This window comes from Astyanax mexicanus, chromosome 12 (assembly GCF_023375975.1).
Source record: "Astyanax mexicanus isolate ESR-SI-001 chromosome 12, AstMex3_surface, whole genome shotgun sequence".
NCBI lineage: Eukaryota > Metazoa > Chordata > Actinopteri > Characiformes > Acestrorhamphidae > Astyanax > Astyanax mexicanus.
Genome location: NC_064419.1, coordinates 29,752,301 through 29,773,314, shown reverse-complemented (window position 1 = coordinate 29,773,314; position 21,014 = coordinate 29,752,301). Strand labels below are relative to the sequence as shown.

At 38.0% G+C, this 21,014-nt stretch overlaps 1 protein-coding gene across 3 annotated transcripts in view; it reads right to left on the bottom strand.

The window, feature by feature from the left end:
- Window positions 1-18,678, bottom strand: part of ncor2 (nuclear receptor corepressor 2) — a 172,203-nt gene extending 153,525 nt beyond the window's left edge. For all 3 annotated transcript variants that reach the window (XM_049486156.1, XM_049486157.1, XM_049486158.1), the window contains exon 1: window positions 18,504-18,678. The gene's annotated coding sequence lies outside the window, so the exon portion shown is untranslated. The remainder of the gene's footprint in view (window positions 1-18,503) is intronic.
- Between the last annotated feature and the right edge of the window lie 2,336 nt (window positions 18,679-21,014).

Below are 21,014 nucleotides of genomic sequence, written 5' to 3'. Positions count from 1 at the left end.
TTAGGTTGATATCGGAACCCGATGCCGATACTGGATCGGATCGGCCCCAACCCTAATTACATAACACAATTACATATTCACATATTGTGACATTAAAAGAATGCTGGTGAATCAGTAACATAATGTGGTCAAAGACTGACCTTCATCACAACACCAGCACAAACCCGTCCAGACCTGTGATTGGTGGAGACAGTCACAGCATGCTGTAAACACCACTGATTGATGAAAAGGTCATTTGCATATTTCAGTCTTCAGTGAGCTCAGATAACAATAAACACACACATCACACGGCTGCTGCTCTGAGCTCCGTGCCCTTCAAAGCGTTTAGGAGCTCCCTGTCAGCGAAGCCACACTGAACCCGTCCACCTCTGTTTCATAACCACCACTGCCCTCCTTCATAACGGCCCAGCAAGCACAACCCCGCTGAGAGAGAGAGAAGAAGAGGAAGGAGTAAAAAAAACGGGGAAAAAAAAGAAGAAATAGTAGGAGAGAAAATGAAAGAAAGGAAGAAGGAGTAGAAAGATGATGGCAAGAAAAACAAAAAACATTAAATAGAAATCGAAATGAAAGAAAAAGGTAATAGAGAAACAGAAAGGATAGGATTGGGAGAAAAACAAAAATGAAAAAGAACTGAGGAGACAAACGATAGAAAAAATAATAAGAATAAGCAAAAAAGAAAGAAAATGAAATAAAAGAGAGGGAGGAGACAGAATAAAAGGAAATAGAAAAAATAATAAATGGAGAGAATAAATAAATAAATAAAAAAAACACAAAAATAAAGGGAATTAGAGAACGAGAGAAAGAGAGAGAGAATAAAAGTAAGATACAGGGTTTCCGCCACGTTCATTTCAGTGCGGCGGTCCGCCACGCCTTCGTTCTTCCCCGCCACCCTTCGTGAAAATTCGGAGCCCGGCGTTTTTCCCGCGCTTGATCAGCGTTGCCCCGCCCTCTCTCGTTTCTGACACTGGAATTTGATCATCTCGACAGGACACCGGCTGTCAAACTGGACAACTGAATCCGAGGTATGTGGCGCTGAAATTATATTTTTTTATATTTGTTAACAAGTTGTTGAACATTGTTCAAGGGTTATATCGGTAATATGTTGTAGACGTAGCCTACACAACACGGCTGGTTTCGCATGTTGCATCTATTTCGGGAGGCTACAGGTGAGGGCTTCTCTAGCCGTAATTCCTAAACGCACAGCTGTGTTCCAGTCCTGCACATGTAGCAGGGTGGCCGCGGGTCCTTAAAAAGTCTTAAATGGTATTAAATTTCATTTTTGTCAAATAAGGCCTTGAAAAGTCTTATTTTGTCTTAAAATTTCAACCAAAATGTCTTACATTTGCCGGAGCTAAATTTAGGGGGGAATAATTCCGTCAGCCATGTGTTGAACTTCGGGGGTGGAAATCGGTAGTTAGTCATGCAGTGCCAACATAACGCGCGCGCGAGAGAGAGAGTGTGAGTATAGGACACAGCGAGAGAGAGAGACTGAAACATAACGCAAGAGAGAGAGAGAGAGCGAGAGCGCGCCTGTAAATAGCGAGAGAGAGAGACTGAAACATAATGCGAGAGAGAGAGAGAGAGAGAGAGAGAGAGAGAGAGAGAGACTGAAACATAATGCGAGAGAGAGAGAGAGAGAGAGAGAGAGAGAGACTGAAACATAATGCGCACGCGCGAGAGAGAGATGAATTAAACAGTGATTAAACAGCTTCAACTTACGCAGGTGTCCACTCAGGCTCACTCACCTGGTGGAGTGAAAATCACGCTATGTTTCTGTTTCTGGAGCTGTCATAAAGCAAGGATGTAGGGCCCTAGAATAGAGGCACCCTAGAACAGCTCTGTGATGCATTTGTTTTCACGGTCCAGTAAACATTTTATTGTAATTAAATTAAAGATTAAAGATATTGATATGTATAATTTAACATTTTGTGTTGCACACTTTTACGTTTACCGTATCTGAAAAAAGAACAATAAGGATTTATTTTAAAGAAACCTACTTTTTGCAACTTTTTGTTTTAAGTGGGCATTTTTCAGTGACAGTTGGAAATAAAGAAAATAACTGGAAACATGTGTAATTGTGTTATATCGTGATATCATTAACGTGATATAAATTATCGGTTCCCAACCGGGGGGTCCTGCCACCGCACCTTCAAGGAAATCCTGGGGGAAACCCTGAGATAAGAAGAAAAATATAAGAAATAAATTGAAAAACCTTCCTATGCTAATCACACTTGCAAAGGAACTTCATCCAAATAAGTAGAACTATTAACATAATCTCTATAATGAAATGTAAAGTTGATCAGTGATGATATCCACAATGTATAAACTCAAAAAAAGCAAAATTAATAAATATTCATCACAATACAATAAACCATAGGTCAGAAATAGGCGATCTGCAAGCGCGAAACAGGCCCGTGAGGTCGTTTGAACTATAATGAACGAGAGAGAAAAAAAAAAAATGCTTCTCTGGCGATCTTTAGTTTACACGTCTTCCCTGTGTCTCTGTTGCGTTCTGCATGATTTTGTTTTTCCGCCCATTCTCGGGCTCCCTATCTCCTCATAAGGTGTTTTTTCACAAGTTGTAACTCAATTCACTAGTCGGGGCAGTGGTAGTTTAAGGAATCGCAATCCTGGCAACACTGGTTCGATCCCCGCGTGAGGATTGGTGCGTTTATTTATTTAGTTTTTCCTTTCTTCCCGGGTTTACCTGCTTCATTTTGCAAAAACAGATTTTTTTTTTGGTGGCCCGCCACATAATGGCTTGGAAAATATCTGGCCTGCAGATATTTGATTGTTAGACTCGAACGTGAGAGGGAACCTTTAAACGGATGTTTTTCAGAGGCACAGTCAAAACAGAGGACTGAGAATCACTGGCAAGATGGCAGCATAACCGACTACAGAAACCCACAAACTAAAGTATTTTTCTTGTTTAACATTATACCACTGTTTTACCATATTTTAATGTGTAGTATTATTCTAGCTAAAATTCTCATTCCGCCTTAAATGATGCAACAGACAGCAGATACTTCAGCATTTAAGTAGGAATAGAAAAATAACATAAAACACAAGCTAATAAAAGCTAATTTCAGCTTCCTATCACAGAGGAATTAAGCAATAGACAGTAATATTTAATTGCTGCACCACCTTCCCACTTTCTGAAGACATACGATGTCCTAAAGTTAATTAGTTAACAAGCAGGTAGGCTGTTGAACTTCAGCACTCCACTGTGATATATCTATAATCAGACATGAAGGGTTGTTCCAATTCTTAGGGGGAGGGGTACAAAAGTAAAACAGGACTGTGCCCCACCCCCTATTTTTAATGATAAAGAGAACACAGCCTTACTTCCTTTATGCCTCTAAAACTCCATCCAAAGGCACAAAATCAACAACCTGAACAAACATGCCAGAACAAATCAGCCTACAAAAACTGTGGCTAATCAAAAAAGGGGAAGTAATCTAATTTAATGAGCCGAAAACCTCCAGCCTTAATAGGCCCTGAACAGAAGTGCTGATTAGATACATCGCCCGCTCTGCTGATGCTGATTCTACTGCTGACTTACAATAAATCGAATGGCTTCCTTGAGTAGACAAGAATGGAAGAACAGGAACATCTGTTATTGATCTACACCAATCAGTGGGAGGAGGAGAATTCCGGCTCCGTTCTCGTCTACCCTCTTCAATCAGCAAGGTAGACAGTACACTGAGTTCAAACACTGCTAAAGCCCACCACACATTCTGGATCAGGCTCAAACCGGTATCATTATAGGAGGTGGGTGAAATAGTGATGTAGTCTATAAACAAATGCATTAGGACATCTGCTCATTCTGTGTTTCTTTCATTTGCACATCTGTGTCAGCAATGGAAGCAAATTAAACTTAAAAAAACATGGTCTACTCAGATCTAACAGATTAGTTTCATAGCAGATACAGACAGTGTAGAGGCTAAAAGCTAATGCTAGGCTAATCAGAAAAGGAAAAAGGATAGATAGACAAAGTTCTGAAGAAGGTGGGGAATCCATGAGCCATGTTATGAAACATAGAGGCCTGGGAACAACAGAGCTTGGAAGCTGGAAAGTAACTAAAAGCTAATTCCAAGCCACAGGACAGGACAGCTAGAAGCCATCCTGTGGCATGTAGAAGCCTTGAGGCTGCACCACACTACTAACTACTAACACTTGGTCAACCAAAGGAACTAAGCTAGACCAAAAGAAGACAGTGAGCTGAGTGAGTGCTAGCAACGTGTGCTAGGCTAACAGCTAACCCAGCCAATCAGCATGCTAAGACAATAGTACAACGCTCTGGAAAGACCCTAAAATAACCAGAAAAAAAGACATTTGTTTTGCCACAGTGCTAAGTTAAGCTATGCCAGACAATGCTAAATATTTGTGGTCCATCTCTATGATGTAATATAACATAATTCAATAACAGCAAAGTTCATCTTATAGACAAGTAACAGACTCTTAAGGACTTCAATGCTTTTTAAAACTGAAAAAGCTCCCATTGAGTCGCACTGTGTTTAAAGGCCTTGGTGTATTGTATGTGTACTTTTAACATTACAACTATCAGCACTCAGGTGTCGCCCAGCAAGAGCCAGCGTTTCAACCTCTGTTCACACAGAGAGAGAGAGAGAGAGATAGTCTTAACACTCACAGTCAATTGCACACATATTTTTAGTCTCTCTCTGGCGGTTATCCAGTTTCCTGGAAGCGTCCGTAAGGCAGCAGCAGCTGCTGTGGAGGGGCCAAACGAAGGGCTGAAACTTTCTGTGCACCACCCCAACAGAAAACACACATCACACACACCAACATCCACACTGACAGTAGCTAATAAGAGTACAACGATTTATGGACAAAAAAAAGTCTCTTATTTCTGTTCTTTTAGCGTAAAGCACGTAAAAAAGCGATATGATTGCAAATCAATATAATAACTAATTGCAATTTCAACACTAATTAAACCTTGCTGATGATAAATAAACAAAATACAAAGTATTTTGCTCACATGTTCCTGAATGGCACTTTATGCTCACAGCAATAGTCTAACTTCTAATTAACAAGTAAAAGCTGTTATTGCAGCAAAAGGGAATTAACTCTTTATTAATACTCATGTTTTAACATTTTAATAGCCATAATACATCTGATTGTCCTCCTTTTTTCACTTAAACCAAGAAGCATGAAGTAGTAAATTTGTTTTTTGGCCTAAAAAGATTGAAACGAGGAACTAAAAGCCAATTATGTTGAATAAGCAGCTTTGACTTCTATTTTCTGTGAGCACGCAGCACAATGAAGTTACCTAACGCTCAGTAAGTAATGAGGGGTTGTCGAGCTGTGTTTAGCTGGGTCAGGTGTGGCGTGACCTGGAACACAAGGAAAATGCCAGCTGGAAAGTCAGTGGGTTCATGTTCTATCTTGGTTTTCTGCCCTAGCGAGGTCAAACAGAGCCACATCAAGTGCACTGGTTAGCCTATGCTAGTTTGTGGTAAAACTAAGAGCAGTGCAGCTATACGCCACAGACATCTCTTAAGAGACCATAATGCCACACTGTTTATCTGTCCATTTGATCTGGAAAGTTAGCATTCTCCTCTAAGGGCGATTTTACACCTGAAAAGCCACACAGTATCCCTCATAAATCACAACATTGTGTGAAGAAAGGTGCTGTATCCATAAGGTGATTCTGGGTAAATTCCAGAAAAAGAATAAAAGTGAAACTAAGACTGAAAGTACTGTTAAAAAAAAAAAAAAGCAATACAAGGGTTTAAAAGAACTGATCAAGCTTAAACAACCACTATAGCAAATTAATGCCTCATTTTCACATTGTTCAAATACCACCCAATGAAACAGACCTTAAAAACCTTGTATAAACTTTAAGTACAAATATCCTTCACTTTATCACCTCATGTGGAGATTACTCACTGTGCTGTACAGTTCTCTACTAATTACCGGTTCTTATTCAATGTTCATGGCTAAAATGAGGAGCGTATGAGTGTGTGGTCGACTCCTGCTGTGAGCTCACAGGAGAGTTAAGGGGACAGTAATGGAGTCCCACTGATACAAATTGATTTCCTTTTTTCTCAATCAATCATCTGCTCAATGGCCTGAATAATCACTCTGCTTTCCTCTCAAATGTAGCCACTTCGAAGCTTGATAAACAGCAGATAATTGCCTTTAATGAGTGTATTTATTTATCCAAGGAAAAACAACTTATTTTCAAAAAGCTTAAAACTGAAGTATGTTTATTTATCATTCACTCTTATGAATGTATACTGGCTACTAGGATGTCCTAGTCCAGATCTGGAACTGGATTATGCTTTAAATTAATGTCTAGGTTGGCCACAAGCCCAATCCACTGGGTCAAAATCAGGACATCCCCATTTGGTTATCTCAGCTCACTAAAATAGTTCACAAATCTTTTACATGGTTGGGCCCCAGTATTGACTCTATATGAGACATTCTGCTTTTAACAGTCTTAATTCAGCCTTTAGAGAAACAGCTTCACCAAATTCAAATTACCTTTTTCAAATGAACACAAACAGCACTATACCCCACCCCACCCCAACACACACACAAACACATACACACACCACACCACTCAAAATCACAACAGTCGACCTTCACCAGCCAGCATGGGGCCATTAGTCAAACAGTCTAAATGGTATTTGCAGCCCATTTCCCTGAGCCTTTTATAGTAATTAAACACTTGGCCTCAGTCACACAGACATGGCACACAACACAAGCAATACAGCCACAACAGTACACACTCGCTGCTCTCCACACAGCCAAGAGGATCCAGAGGACATCCAACAGAAAGAGCTTTCCAACAGCAATGCTGGATGCTCCACACTGTTGACCTGAGACAAGAGACTGGATCAGAATTTTCTATAGATATTTTTTTATATCACTGAATATATCCAATACTGACCATAACATTTTATTCCTTTTTAATTAAAGATGCACACAAAAAATTATGGCAGAAATCAAATACAAACAAAATGAAATGCAAGTTTTTTTTTATTATTAATTTTATGACTTGCTTCTCTAGCCTAAATGTAGTTGATACTAGTGCTGGGTGATTTGGAAAAATTATATATCACTAGGGGTGTCACGATCTCGATATTTTATCGAAATCGAATCGAAATGAGGTCACGATCTCGAGTATCGAAGTCAAAAAGAGGATCGACGATCCCTCCCGCGCGCGCTACGCAAATAGCGCAGCGCGCTACGCAAATGGCGCGGCACCAACACAGCGCATCCTATTCATAGAGATAGCCACTGCATGAGCGCAGTCGGCGGGAGTGTGATCACTGTTTTTATCTGTCCAACGGGGGAGGGGGGGGGCGGGGGTTGGGCGCGCAGGTTTTGTATCTGTATCTAACGGAGGGGTGGGTGCGCGCAGGTGAGAGCGTGTGAACTCGCTGAAATGCGTGTGTCAGTGTGACTTGAGAACACTGACTATAGATCACAGTGAGGTGGATTAAAAATCTTAAATTTATAATTGACTACACCTGTTGCTTTCCATTGAATTAAAAAAACATCTTTCTCTCAGATAAAGTAAACACAAGCGTGTTTCTGACTAAAATAAAAGCTTTTCAGGAGAGATATAAGTTATGTGTAAATATTTATAAGACAATACCCACATCACTTATCTAACCAGCCTGTACTGATTTCTGCCCCCCAATAATGCTTTCAATAACCTCTTGTAACCCCTGGGAGCCAGGGGTTACACTCTAATAGCCTTTAATAGTCTTCAGTAGCCTTTAAAAGACTTACCTGGCGGCCGTGGTGTGTCCACTAAACTCCGTAGTTATAAACATCCTGAGGTTAGCAGCGCGCTAACTGACCTGTTTATAATGTAATCCGAGCAGTGCCTCCGTGTCGGCTGTTCTAACCTGCTGCTGTTAGCTGCTTGGGCTGAAAGATGAACTGTAGTGAGCTGTATTATCCGGTTAGTGGGGTTAAAACCTTTATTTGTTTACAGAAACAGTAAAAACGGACTGGCTGAGCCCTGTAGCCCGTGGCTGGGCTGTACTGAAGTAGTGACTGAGTGAAGAGAGCGGGGCTTGTGCTGCTGCTGCTAGTGGTTGGATGAAGAACTGCAGCTTCATGTAATGAGCAGTTTCACCAGCCATCCACACACAGCTCTGATAAACTGCTTGTTTTAATAGTGCACACTGTTGCTACCAAAAAAAGTCACTAGATGGCATTACCATATATATCTTAATAAATAATAATAATAATATTTATAATATTTATAATAATAATAATAATAATAATAATAATAAATATATTATTTAAATTTTATGAGGCATAAAATAATAACAAGAAAAAAAAACAAGAAAATCGAGAATCGAATCGAATCGTGACCCTCAAATCGAAAATGAAATCGAATCGAGGATTTAGAGAATCGTGACACCCCTATATATCACGATACGATTTTTTTAATATTGCGATAACGATATATATCATGTTATACCACATTTGAGTATGTTTTCAGTTATTCTTCGAAAAATGACAAAATAATAATCATTGCTTACTTTTTTCCAACTTTATATCAAAGTGACATTAAACCCAACTTTCACAAATTTGACTTAATACCTTTTAGTGCAGCAATATATATGTATCAAATGAAAACAGATGAGGTAGATGCATGAGCTAATTTTTGTAAACTTATACAGGTATTTGAAATTAAGTTATCAAAATAAACTCAATTAACATTTTTTTAAAGTGTCCGTCAAATAACGTAAAGCAGCGCCATGTCGCAAAACCACATTATGCTTTTTTTGATTACTTTACTATTACTTACATAAACCGAGTTTATGCAAAGTGACCACACCAATACATTTCATCATAGCCTACTTTATATATTTGCATAAATAATTGATGAAATTACTGTAGAAACGATAGAAACGTCCCCACGGTATTTATCGTCATATCGCACAGCACTAGTTGATACAATATTTAATGCAATCATATTTTTAAGACCACCAAACAGGTTCAATATCAACAATTAACACTGAACATCTGCAATAATATCCAACACCAGCAAATATTTTTTTTCCTTACCACCATATATTTACAGTACTGGTCACCACCACCAACCATAACTGCCAAGCATTTCCAAAACCTGCCCTTATCACCTAACATTTTAATGCCACCAAATACTTCCATACAGATTATCAACACCAAACATTTTCAGCACTGACAATTCCCATAGAACACTTTAAATTTAGACCTTTACCATAAAACACCTTCAATCCCAGCCATTTACAAGTATTTTCAATAACGATTACCACCACCACACACTAAACACACAATTTTTTGAATCACAGTCCAAAAATGGACCTGGGAATTTAATGTCTGACCTCACTGCATGCTGTTTAAATGACCAAAACATGCACGCAATATCGAAAGTAACAAAGTAAAGGCTGACCTTTAGAGCATGTATGTTTAATATCAGTTAGACAGCTAATCTCACTATGAGCAACAGAACAGGGTAGAATTCTGTCCTTCCCAGGAAGACTGCACTAAACGAACAAAAACCCATGACATCACAACTGACAAAATGTTACCTTTCAGATACGACACCATAACAGCAGATATAGGGTGGTATCACCTCAAAGCAACAGCCAGCGCTCTACAGTCAACACGTAACATCTCACGCAACAACGTCATGTTTAAATCACTCCTCAGCCCACGGGATATTCAGCAAACATGCGTTATCTAAGTGCTGCAACCTTATAAGGGATAAGAGCGGATATGAAGTCACACCAGGTCAGATAAAGAAAATTCTGGGTCAGTGCCGATTTTTTTCCCCCCACATTGTTGGATTACAATTGCAGTAATAAAATACACATAGCTTAGTGCAGTAGTCCAACATCAGCCAAACATTCTGCTATTCTGGAGATAATGAAAAAATATATATATCAGCTTTCAGTATTGATCAAATCAACAGTTCTTTGAAATATGTTATAAATAAAAATAGCCACACGTATGTATTTGGTTTAACAGAGCAGAGTCAGGATACACAAACATGTCATCTCAGCCTGAAGGGCAAGAGAAAAACACATGTTCTTCTGTAAGACAAACAACACCCTTCTTGTGTATTTAAATGTAGGTCACAGGTCTAAGCTATTTCAAAACATCAGCTGGAGGTCTGGAGCGCTAAAGAGCACTTCTGTTTTTGATGATCAGACGCAAAACACATCAGAATTTATTCCCACTGCTGATGACTTACCGACACTGACATTTAATCTGAATTGGACAAACTGGGCTTGAGAATTTAAGCTGCAGAGATATGGTGACAATTACGATTAGGCCTTAGAAAAATCCAACCCACTAGTTAATATCCTCCCAGAATCAAATGGTAGCACTAGTGCTCGAACTGTAAAGACAAGAACATAAAGAAGAAAAATATCTTTTTAAAACAGCTGCTAATGTAACATTACTGAAGATCAACACATTTTCGAGGAGAATGCTAACTGCTAATCTTGTTACATTAGCTAACAGACACTTAGGCTGAGCATCAATTGGAGAAAGATATTTCCAGAATACACTACTCTAACAAAATTAACATTTTATTATTGCATACGATATGATATGGCAAACCCCAAAGTAGGATAATAAAAAATACAAGAATGTCATCAGGTTTGTAACACAAGTCAATGATCCAGAATATCATGATACTAATAATGCACTTAAAATATATACATATATCCACGACTGAAGTAAAATAAATAATACTGGACAGATGTAATCTGTATCTAGTATATATATATATATATATATATATATATATATATATATATATATATATATATATATATATATATATATATATATATATAAAATGGGAAATGAGAACAGTAAAAACAGCAAAAAAAGAAAACCCTGATGTGGTAATTAGGGGTGGATGATATGGCACAATATTTCAGGGTATATCATCGTTCACAATCTTAAAAACGTTGGTGATATTATTGAGTACGATACGATATAGCACACCCCTAGCGACATAGTGAGAACACATGCCCAAAGCAGTGGGTTGCCATCGCTTGCTGAATCCGGGTATCAAAAACCCAACTTTGTTATTGATGCCCCGGTCCTCTAACCACTGAGCCACCAGGAAAATCTATTGCAATGCTTACATTATTAAGCTCCAACATTCCTTTTGCACAAGCTGTATGTAGAACATATTTAACAAAACAATCATAAAATTGACACAGAGACATTTTAAACCACATGCAGACTTTGTAAGAGCACTGTTTGTGCCCCAGTAAACTGTTATTTGTATTGAAACAGTGGAAAAAAAAATATATATATATAAATCCAAATGCAAATATACAATCCACATTCAGCAGCATTAGAGCAAACATAAGCAACAACATAATCTAATGCATAAAGATACCACACTACAAACACGCCATATAAATCTAATATAAAATAATACTATTATTGAAAACCTGAAAATCCTGAACAATTCCTTTTCTCTCTCTCTAAACATTTGGGAATTCTTTGTTTGAGGAACAGAAATTGCCAAACCAGTTTGTAACCCTGATTACAACACTTTAATCCAATAATCTGTTTTGGGAAGTTATTCAGGTGTGCCTGAGCAGTAACAGTTCAACAGACCAAACAAACCATTAAAAGAGGAAGTGAGAAAGTGGAGAAGTGCTGCTGCGAAACTGGGGAACCATATCCAAACAACGAGCTGCATCAGTAGCGTTGCTTTTGGAAACCCTGCATCTGTAAATAACTATCATTTACAGTATTCCACACATCTTTTAATACATGTGGTCAGAAGACGTGCCACTGCTTCTCTATTTCTCTTTAAATCCGTTCACACACAGAAATATAAAAAGATTAAAACCAGACAAGAGAATAAAAAAGCATAATAAAACTTCTCTCTGCTGAAAAAGACCTAAAAATACCTTTCAACAGTACATTTCCTTTCATTAGTCCAGGATAAAAATCATAAACGTCGCCAGAATGTTGATCACTCATTATTTATCTCCTTGTTACTTGTATTGTTGTTGCATTTGAAGGTGGTATTTACATTTATTATGGAAATTACATTATTGAACACCTCAAAATGTGTTATTAAGACAGTGGTGATAAAGTGAATTACACTGCCCACCTGTAGGGAAAGCACAGTAACAAAAAAACTCACATAATTCTGCTTTAAACTAATATGAACACAATCACCACCACTGCTGCTGCTCCTGTTATTTGTACATTACAACTGTGTGCCTACCTGGAAAGCAATTCTACTATCTTAAAAGTTATTCTAGTGAATGTTGTTCTAGGAGAATGTAACAGTAGAGCTTCCTACATCTACCCATGAGTAGGTAATACAATATTGCTTTTTTGATATCAGCATAAAGGCACACAATGTTCCATTGCTTTGGGGCCAAAAAAAAAAAAAAAACAATGCGATTTTTAACGTTGTTGAACCCTCCACAAAGTATGACCCTCTTTATGCAGAGCTTGAAACTCAATAGCTCTCAAATGTCCACTCCTTTTTCTTCTCAGTGTCTGCTTTATGTTCTTATCAAGTCAGAAGTTCAAATCAAGTTGAAGTTCTTACCAGGAGAAGCTAAACTTCCTGTTCTTTGCCTGCATAAACAGACTAGGACACCTACACAAAAAGATTGTTTTTTTCTCCGTCACCATCTTGATGTCCATAACAATAAAGCTCTGATATGTCAGTGTGATTTTAACACATCCAACAACACATAAATACATAAAAATACATAAAAGAGCAGGCACTGATTGAAAATGCAGTGTATTATGCAGTGTAGCAGTCAGCCATTTTTAGACTCTGTGTGAACGGCACCATTAAAATGCATGTTCGTTTACATAACCTGAAGTGCGTTCATCTATAAAATCCTTTGTGTGAAAGTGGGCCTTTGGTTACACCACAATATATTTGAAGAGCATACAGAGATAGCTGGCAGAAAACCTGTAATTGATTCAATTTCAATTAGACAACTTGATTATGATTGCAGTTTTAAAATAAAAACATTGTTAATATTTATCAAATGTTAATTATTGACAAACTTAAGTCTTTTCCTAATAAATACAGCCACACCTGATGTTTTTAAGTTTGTGTTTTAAATATGATGCCTCTAGGATTTTTCTTTCAACTAAAATGATCAAGTTTTATGCTGCAGTACAATGGAAAAACCCAAAAGTAACTCTGTGCCCTGTGGAGCTTGTTATTTGTGAGTACAGCTAGAGTTCCAGGTGTGCAGAGAGAGAGTGAGAGTGAGAGTGAGAGAGAGAGAGAGAGAGGGAGAGGGAGAGATACTGCTGCCCCAACACACTCTAAGCTCCTCAAAGGGAGGAGCCCCGCTGACCTTCACGTTCTGCCACGTTTGCCCCGACTGCAAAAACCAGCCAATAAAATATGGCACAGTCAGCGAAGCGGCCGGCACTCAATACCGGCAGCGACAGCCAAAACGCAGCCGCCGCACTAACAATACCAAAGCTCCTCATTTCCCCAGGCTCAGTCCGGCCTGCTCATAAATCAAAGTGAGCGATAGCCAAGCTGGAACAAGGACAAACAAGCCGAAACCTTAGAACGGTTTTTATCTAGTCTCTGAATTGAACCCGCTCCAAGTTCATCTGAGGCGAGGTGATTGTTCAACTTAAACTAAACACCAGCGCTGTGCCTGCCATTATGTTTGCAGCTGCGAAACTGGTGGGAGCCCTAGCAGTGGAGCAAGAGCGCAAAGTTTAGAAACCTGTAGTGATAAATGAATGGGTACAGGCTTAACATTTGACAAGACCACAGTCTGAACACCACCTCATAAGCTGAGTGTTGCTTATATTTATTCTTCACTGAAATATGGTAAAAAAAAAGGCAGTAAAACAGCAGCAATACAATAAAATACTAATAAAAACATTTTCTTTTTTTTTTGTAAAAAAGGCTACAAACAAAAGTGAAAAAATCTTTAAACTCTACCATTCACTCCAAAAAAAAATCTGCAAGAAAAATCCCTGTTTTTAGTTTTGATTCCATACAAACCAAAAACACTGCATATAGTCCTGCCTGTTCATGCTTACGTTATAATATGTATTTTAGTAAGGCCTGCTTCTTGACTGAGAAAGACAGACAATTAGAACAGATTAGAACTTAGATAGCATAGATATATTCCAACAAGTAAAAAAAAGGAAATTTGAAATGGTTTTCTAATTCATACAAAATGCATATAAAAAAAACTATAACCAAAAATAAAAATACACTCTTTAAAACTCAAGGATGAAAGCTGAATCGAAAGCCAAAACAAGCCCAATAGAAATCTGTTGTATTTTGGCTACGAGTGCTGGCGACAACATAAAACAGCATGTCTCTGTGCGGCCACTTCTGTTTAGGGTTTGGCATTGTCTCGGCCCAGTTAGAAGCCAGGATGCTGGCCTTGGTTCACCTCCTGATGTGCAGGAGGAACAGATTAGGAATGAGCATGATTATACAAGCATGCAGATATCGGAACTCACCTAAGCATTCTTTTATGTCAGGAGCGTCCAATCTTATCCGCAAAAGGATTAAAAAAAAGCGTGGCTGAAGGGTTTCATTCCAGCCAAGCAGAAACACATGTGATCAGTTGTGTAATGACTGGTTGATTGATTAAACAAGTGGAATCAGGTGTGTTGCTCACTGTTTAGAATGAACAGTTCTGCTACAGCGGCAGTGGTGCTAAGACTGCTGCTATTTTGTATGTTTTAAATGCAATTTTGGCATATATATTCAAGATATCAAGCTAAAGAAAAATAGATTTGTGACACTGCGTCTCATGCAAAATGAAATAATACACTGTTTGGCTGTATCAGGCTAAAGAATGACAAAGACACCTTAATTCCACTGTCCCCATTCAGGACCCTACTGGTTCCACCCAAGGCAATGGCACAACACTGCAGAAACCATCCACAATTATGGTAATTTCACCACTTACACTTGTCACACCTGGCTCTCTGGCCTCATCCCAGCCACATCTTCAGCACAATACTACCCAGTGCTGGTAGTCAGTCTCTCTGCTGACATAATCAGCAGATAGTGTTGTCCTCCAATCACTCTTAGCTGTACAATGATATTTCATTAGCATCAGACAAAAACAATTGTGGGGCTTTATTTGACTTTAAAAAAAACATGGTACAAATAATCCTGCCATTGTTGGTAGTGTGATAGAAAGCTATGTACAGGATTTTTACTGATTTTAACCCAAGCAACAGAAATGGAAATCCAATAACAGAATAAATCATAATAATACTTTAATATAATAATAATTGTGGAGATCGACAGCTCTACTGCAACACTGACCACTAAACTGAGAGACCGATAAATTTACCACAATTAATTGTGTCATATTAACACAACCTGTTCAAAACACTGCTGTTTCAAAAACAATTAAACAGCAAAAACTGTTAAAAATGTCCATCACTTGAAAGAATGCAACTCAACAGGGTGAAGCTCTATACTGGCTCACCTCCAGTTGCACTCACTGACTTTAGCTTCCAACAGTTTCATTTCTCAGATTCTTGCTTTTGTGCGTGGATCAGCTGGACGTCATTTCTGTAGCCCAAAACCCAGCAATTTCCCTCTGCCTACACACCTTATTATCTGGACGTCTTGCTCTTCCGCCCTATCAGCAAAAATCAGTGTAAATCAACACCCCGATACAAGGCAAGGCATTCAATAACACCGCAAACTAGCTAATGCTAGACAGAGGGTCTCTTTAGGAGGTGGCTTAAATAAACTATCTGAGACAAAAATCAACAAGCTAGGGCTCAGAAACCCTGGCCATGCAAAAACACCACGGCCCACAGATTGAGATACTGATGAGGAAAGTCATCTTTTCACACTCAAACACACAATCTCACATTATGTAACCACACCACCCCAGCAAGTCCAGGGATATGTAGGTTAATGTGTAATAGTCATATTGCGTAATACAGAGCTGAGAAAATGATTATAATGGCAACATTACAATATAAACAAATAATACACCACAATTATACAAAACACACGTGTGTTAGCTTAACTACTTCCAGTGTTCTCCTAGGGACATCCAGCCCAAGATTAACAGTTCTTATCCAACACCTAGTTTATCTAATGAGTCAGTCATTCAACAAAAGTATATCAAGATCAATAAATCAGCTGAGCTGCTGGTAAAACTAAACAAATCCAAACAGTACTCAAATAATTGAGGAACCAATCCAATGCTTTTCTAACAAAATATTCTGACCACATCATTTATGTCTATTTGCATTTTTCCAAATCCAAAGGACTTGAAATTCTGGCCATGCATAAACACCAGATACAGAGATACTGACGAGGAAGCATTCATTTCACGCTCAAACTCACATTACATAACCACACCACTCCAGCCTAAGAGTAAGGATATGTAGGTTAATGTGTAATAATACTCTACCGCATAATACAGAGCTCAGAAATTATAAATGATTCAAACAAATGATTCATAACCCAAACAAATAAGCAATCCTTTGAGACTGTGGGTGTAAGCATGTTATCTTAACTATTTCCAGTGCTCTTCTGAAGGAAACCAGCCCTGTATTCCCAGCTTCTATGTCGTACAACACCAAGCTTATCTAACCAGTCTTTCTCTGAAGTAAATCAGGTGAGTCGCTGTTTGAACTGAACAAATCCGTACACATAGTACACATATAAGAGAAGTGAGGATCCAAACCAGTGCCCTTCTAACTAACTTCACCAACTAACAGCAAATCCTGACCACTGCATTTATGACAATACAACACACATTTACTTACTTCATCTACAATTCAGATATGTTTGAAAATAGGCATTTTAAAAGTCTGGGAAAAGGTAAATGTATTAGCCTCAAACGAAATGAACTGTCAGACATATATATTAAATGTAAAAACAAGCCGTTTAGCCTAAAACACCACCGATAATACAAGTCCTTAGTCAACTTTTACTGGTTTACAGATATCATCTCTGAAACTGTTACTAGTAATAATATCAAATCTACAGATCTTCAATGTCATTCCGACCAGTCATACAACTAGGATGACATAACCTTGGTTTCATTTTATCTTATTCATGTGTTGTTCTCTCAGCAAAAACTACATTCTTGTATCGTTTTATGATCCTTTAGATCATGCAGAAATTGTAACTACAGATATATACACAACGTACCAAATAGTAGTGATTAGTTTCTGACTAGTGTACCGGTAAATGATTATTGAAGACATATCTAATCTAAATACAACTTGCAGTAATGTGTAGTTTCAGAATATGCCTTTTTAATCGCTGTTCTATTATTTTAGGCAATGCTGAATTACAGTGTAGAAATCTAGGATTAGATTTTTTTTTTTTTTAAAGTAATCAATATAGCTAGATAAGAGAAAGTGAAATTTAGTGTAAATTAATGAGAACATAGGACTACTCAGAAATATGTATACGAAAGATTTTTAGTAGGTGATACAGGAATTGTATCATATTATAGTTATTTTTATTAGTTTTAAAGTTATACACTTAAAGATATAGAGTGTGTAATTTCTCTTGACATCGGCATCGACATGTAACGTTAGCTAGCTAACGTTAACTTATACAACTTAATCTGCCTTAACCTTAATGTGTAATATCGGATATCGGCATTGCATCTATATTTTAAACAGTTTCTGTCAGTAAAATTGTCGCTTTAAAGCAAAATCTCAAAAAGCAAAATCTCAAAAAGCGTAGCTAACACAAAGTGGACCAGCGTTAATCCAATATGAATTTAGACTAAACTGACCAAATCAGTTTCGTGGCGTGTAGGTAGCTAACACAAACACTAGCCAGTTAACCTAGCAAACTAACTAGCTAGCTAGCTAATACTAGACACCATAACAAATATTTGTACATTTTCTTTATAGCTAGCTAACTAACTAAGTTAACTAACTAGACACCCTATATATGTTTAAACCCACGTTCAAACCTCTAAACGATGGACACCGCTGTCAACCGCCATACAAACATTAACGGTAGCAAACGTTAAAATCGTAAAAAAAAAAACAACACAAAAGTCGTTTTCTGCCACACTGGCTCTTATTTAAAGCTAAAAATGGATTTCATTCCAACTTAAAATGTCAACGTGGTCCTACCACATGTGTATCTACCGCCTATATCAATTAAAATTAAATTTACTTAATAACACAATCCATCAAACCCTGAACACCGTTGCTCAATAACACTCAGCTAGTCTGCTAACCGAAGCTAACTTAGCTAAGCGGTAACTTACCCAAGCGTTCCCAATTATCGACACATATTCGCACCGTATGAGCGCATAAAGCTGACGAAGAAAAACAGTCGCATTTTAAAGTGACTATAAGCGCGTTTTCTCCAAAAAACACACCGACTTTCGCCTCATTTCCTCACTGTCATCTTCCCACGAGCTAACGCCGCTAGCAGCAGCGCTAAGCTAGGCTAAGCTAAGCTGTGAGAAAGCGGCGCTGATTGTCGGAGAATAAATAAAGCGTTAGTTCTGATTTCTTACCGTTTTTATCGCGCGGTTTGTGACCTGGTGCTGCCGGGCTCTTCGCAGTTTGTCTGAATGAAGTAAAAAGACTCGTTCCCGCTGTTAATCCACACATGCACAAGTGTTTTTACCCTCATCGGGTTTTCACCCCCGTTTCACTTTAAGCTACAGAGAGACTGAACCGCCTCCTCCTCCTCCTCTCTCTCTACCTCTCTCTCTCTCTCTCGCTCGCTCTCTCACTCACATACAAACTCAGTACCCTTTTCCCTCCCTCCCACCGTCTCTTTCTCTCTCTCAACCCCTCTCTCGTTTGTTTTTCTCTCTCTTCCTTTCTCTTTGTTCTCTCTCTCTTTCTGCTTTCTCTAATTCATGTGGTTTATTACCAAATAATTTGGTACCGTTTTCTAAATCTGTCTGGACTAGTCTAAATATTACTGCCTATACTGAGTTTATATTTATGTTGGACTTTAGTTTAACTGATGAGATTTAGTTTAAAGTTTAAGTTTAAATTGGGGGTTGTTTTAGCAGTCATGTTGAGATTTCTTCTTGGTTTTAGTCTGTAATACTGGATGATGTGTTTTAGCCTATATACGTGAGTTTTAGCCTCAGTCTATGTCATATTGGGTTTTAGTCGAGGTCTGAATTGTGTTGAACTTTAATTTAGGTCATGCTAGGTTTTAATTTAAATTGTGTTGACTTTTATATGAGTCATTTTGGGATTTAGTGTCATTTTAGGTTTAAGTCTAAATTGGGTTGGAATTTAGTGCTAATTTTGGTAGGTTTATATCGTGTTGGCCTTAATCTGAATTATGTTGGGATTATTATTATTATTTTATTTTTCAAATTTGTATCCCATTTTCTTTCCAATTTACAAGGCCAATTACAAGGCCACTTCCCCTATCACTAGTGATGCCCCAACACATGCAGAGTGAAGACTAGCACATGCCTCCTCCAACACATGTGAAGTTAGCCACCGCCTCTTTTCATACCACTACTGATGTAGCATTGCAGAGTAGCCAGCAAGTTCAGAGGAAAGCGCAGTGACTCGGTTCTGATACATCAGTTTACAGACGCCTTTCACTGAGCGACATCACCCTTTGAACCATCTACTCACCCAGAGAGAGCAAGGCCAATTGTGCTCTCTCAGGGCTCCGGGAGCTGATGGCAAGCTGCATGAACGGGATACGGACCAGCAATCTCCTGATCACAGTGGCAGTACCTTAGTCTGCTAGACTACTCAGAGATTAAGATTAAACTGTGTTGGATTCTAATCTAAATTGTTAAATTATGTTGGGTTTTAATATGAATTAATGTAAAAAAAAAAAAGACACACCCCCTGTCTCTCTCTTTCTGTGTGTTCTCCCTTTTTCCCTTCTTTTACTTATGGTACCATTCCTGGTCACTTGTGACTGTTTTGGAGTTTCTGAAAATCTAAACCCATATCTGCATGAATTTCTTGCTGCTTATTTTTCACAGATCTGAATCTTTGGTTTCACCTGCACACCAGGGGCAATTCTAGGATCAGAGGTTTAAGGGTGCTGAAGGATGTCCAACGAACCCACCTAAAAAACGTACATGAATTTAAGGTACCAAAAATATTGAGTGGCTGATTGGAATTTAGATTAAAATCAGACAAACAAACTACTATTCACAGTAGAGAGTTGTATTTCTTGCATTTAAAACTTTTTTTCAGAAGCTAGGAAGATAAAACAATGATGGTGGCTAATATTTTGCAATAGTTTTATCAAATTTTTCTGGACTCAAATATCAGTATGATTTGTTTATGGCACCTGCTCATTCTGAGCAATGAAATCCCATAATTTATTTTCACCTTATTCTTTCACCTGAATCTGCTCTTTGCTTTGGAAAACAACCCAATATAATGGCTGACTAGCTGGCCACACACAAACACACACTCAGGACATAGTGGGACATGACCTGTCTCATCATATTTACTATTATTCTGTAACATTAATTAGCTGATACACATACAGTCAGTACTAGTCTAGCACCTTACCTGCAGCATTATCATACTAAACAAATAAAAAAGCATCAGACAGAAACAGCATAAAGAGTGCTGTTTAATTATGTGTGTATATGTGCATGCATACACAGTCATTATCATTCACAGGTTAAGGAGAGACTGTATTTTCATTCTTAAAATTCTGTTTAATGATAATGTTTAATGATGCACACCAAAACAATCTAGAACAGAACTTGACAGATTTAAAATTAAATTTAAGAAAATTAAGAGTGTGAGCTCAATTTAGAGTAAAACTCAACATGGCTTGAACAGCAGAATTCAAACTAAAATCCAACAAATGTCAATTAATCTGAGATCAGGACAATTTAGACTCACTAGAAATAATCTCCGAAAAATGTGTCAAAAATAATTCAGGAGTAAATAACATAATGTGATGTATTCGCATCAATGGTATTTAGACTGAAACCCACATTTAGGGTAAAATAAAAAAAAACAATTTAGGACTTTGTTCTTTGTTCTTCATCTCTGTGCATTTCCTGTGTCAC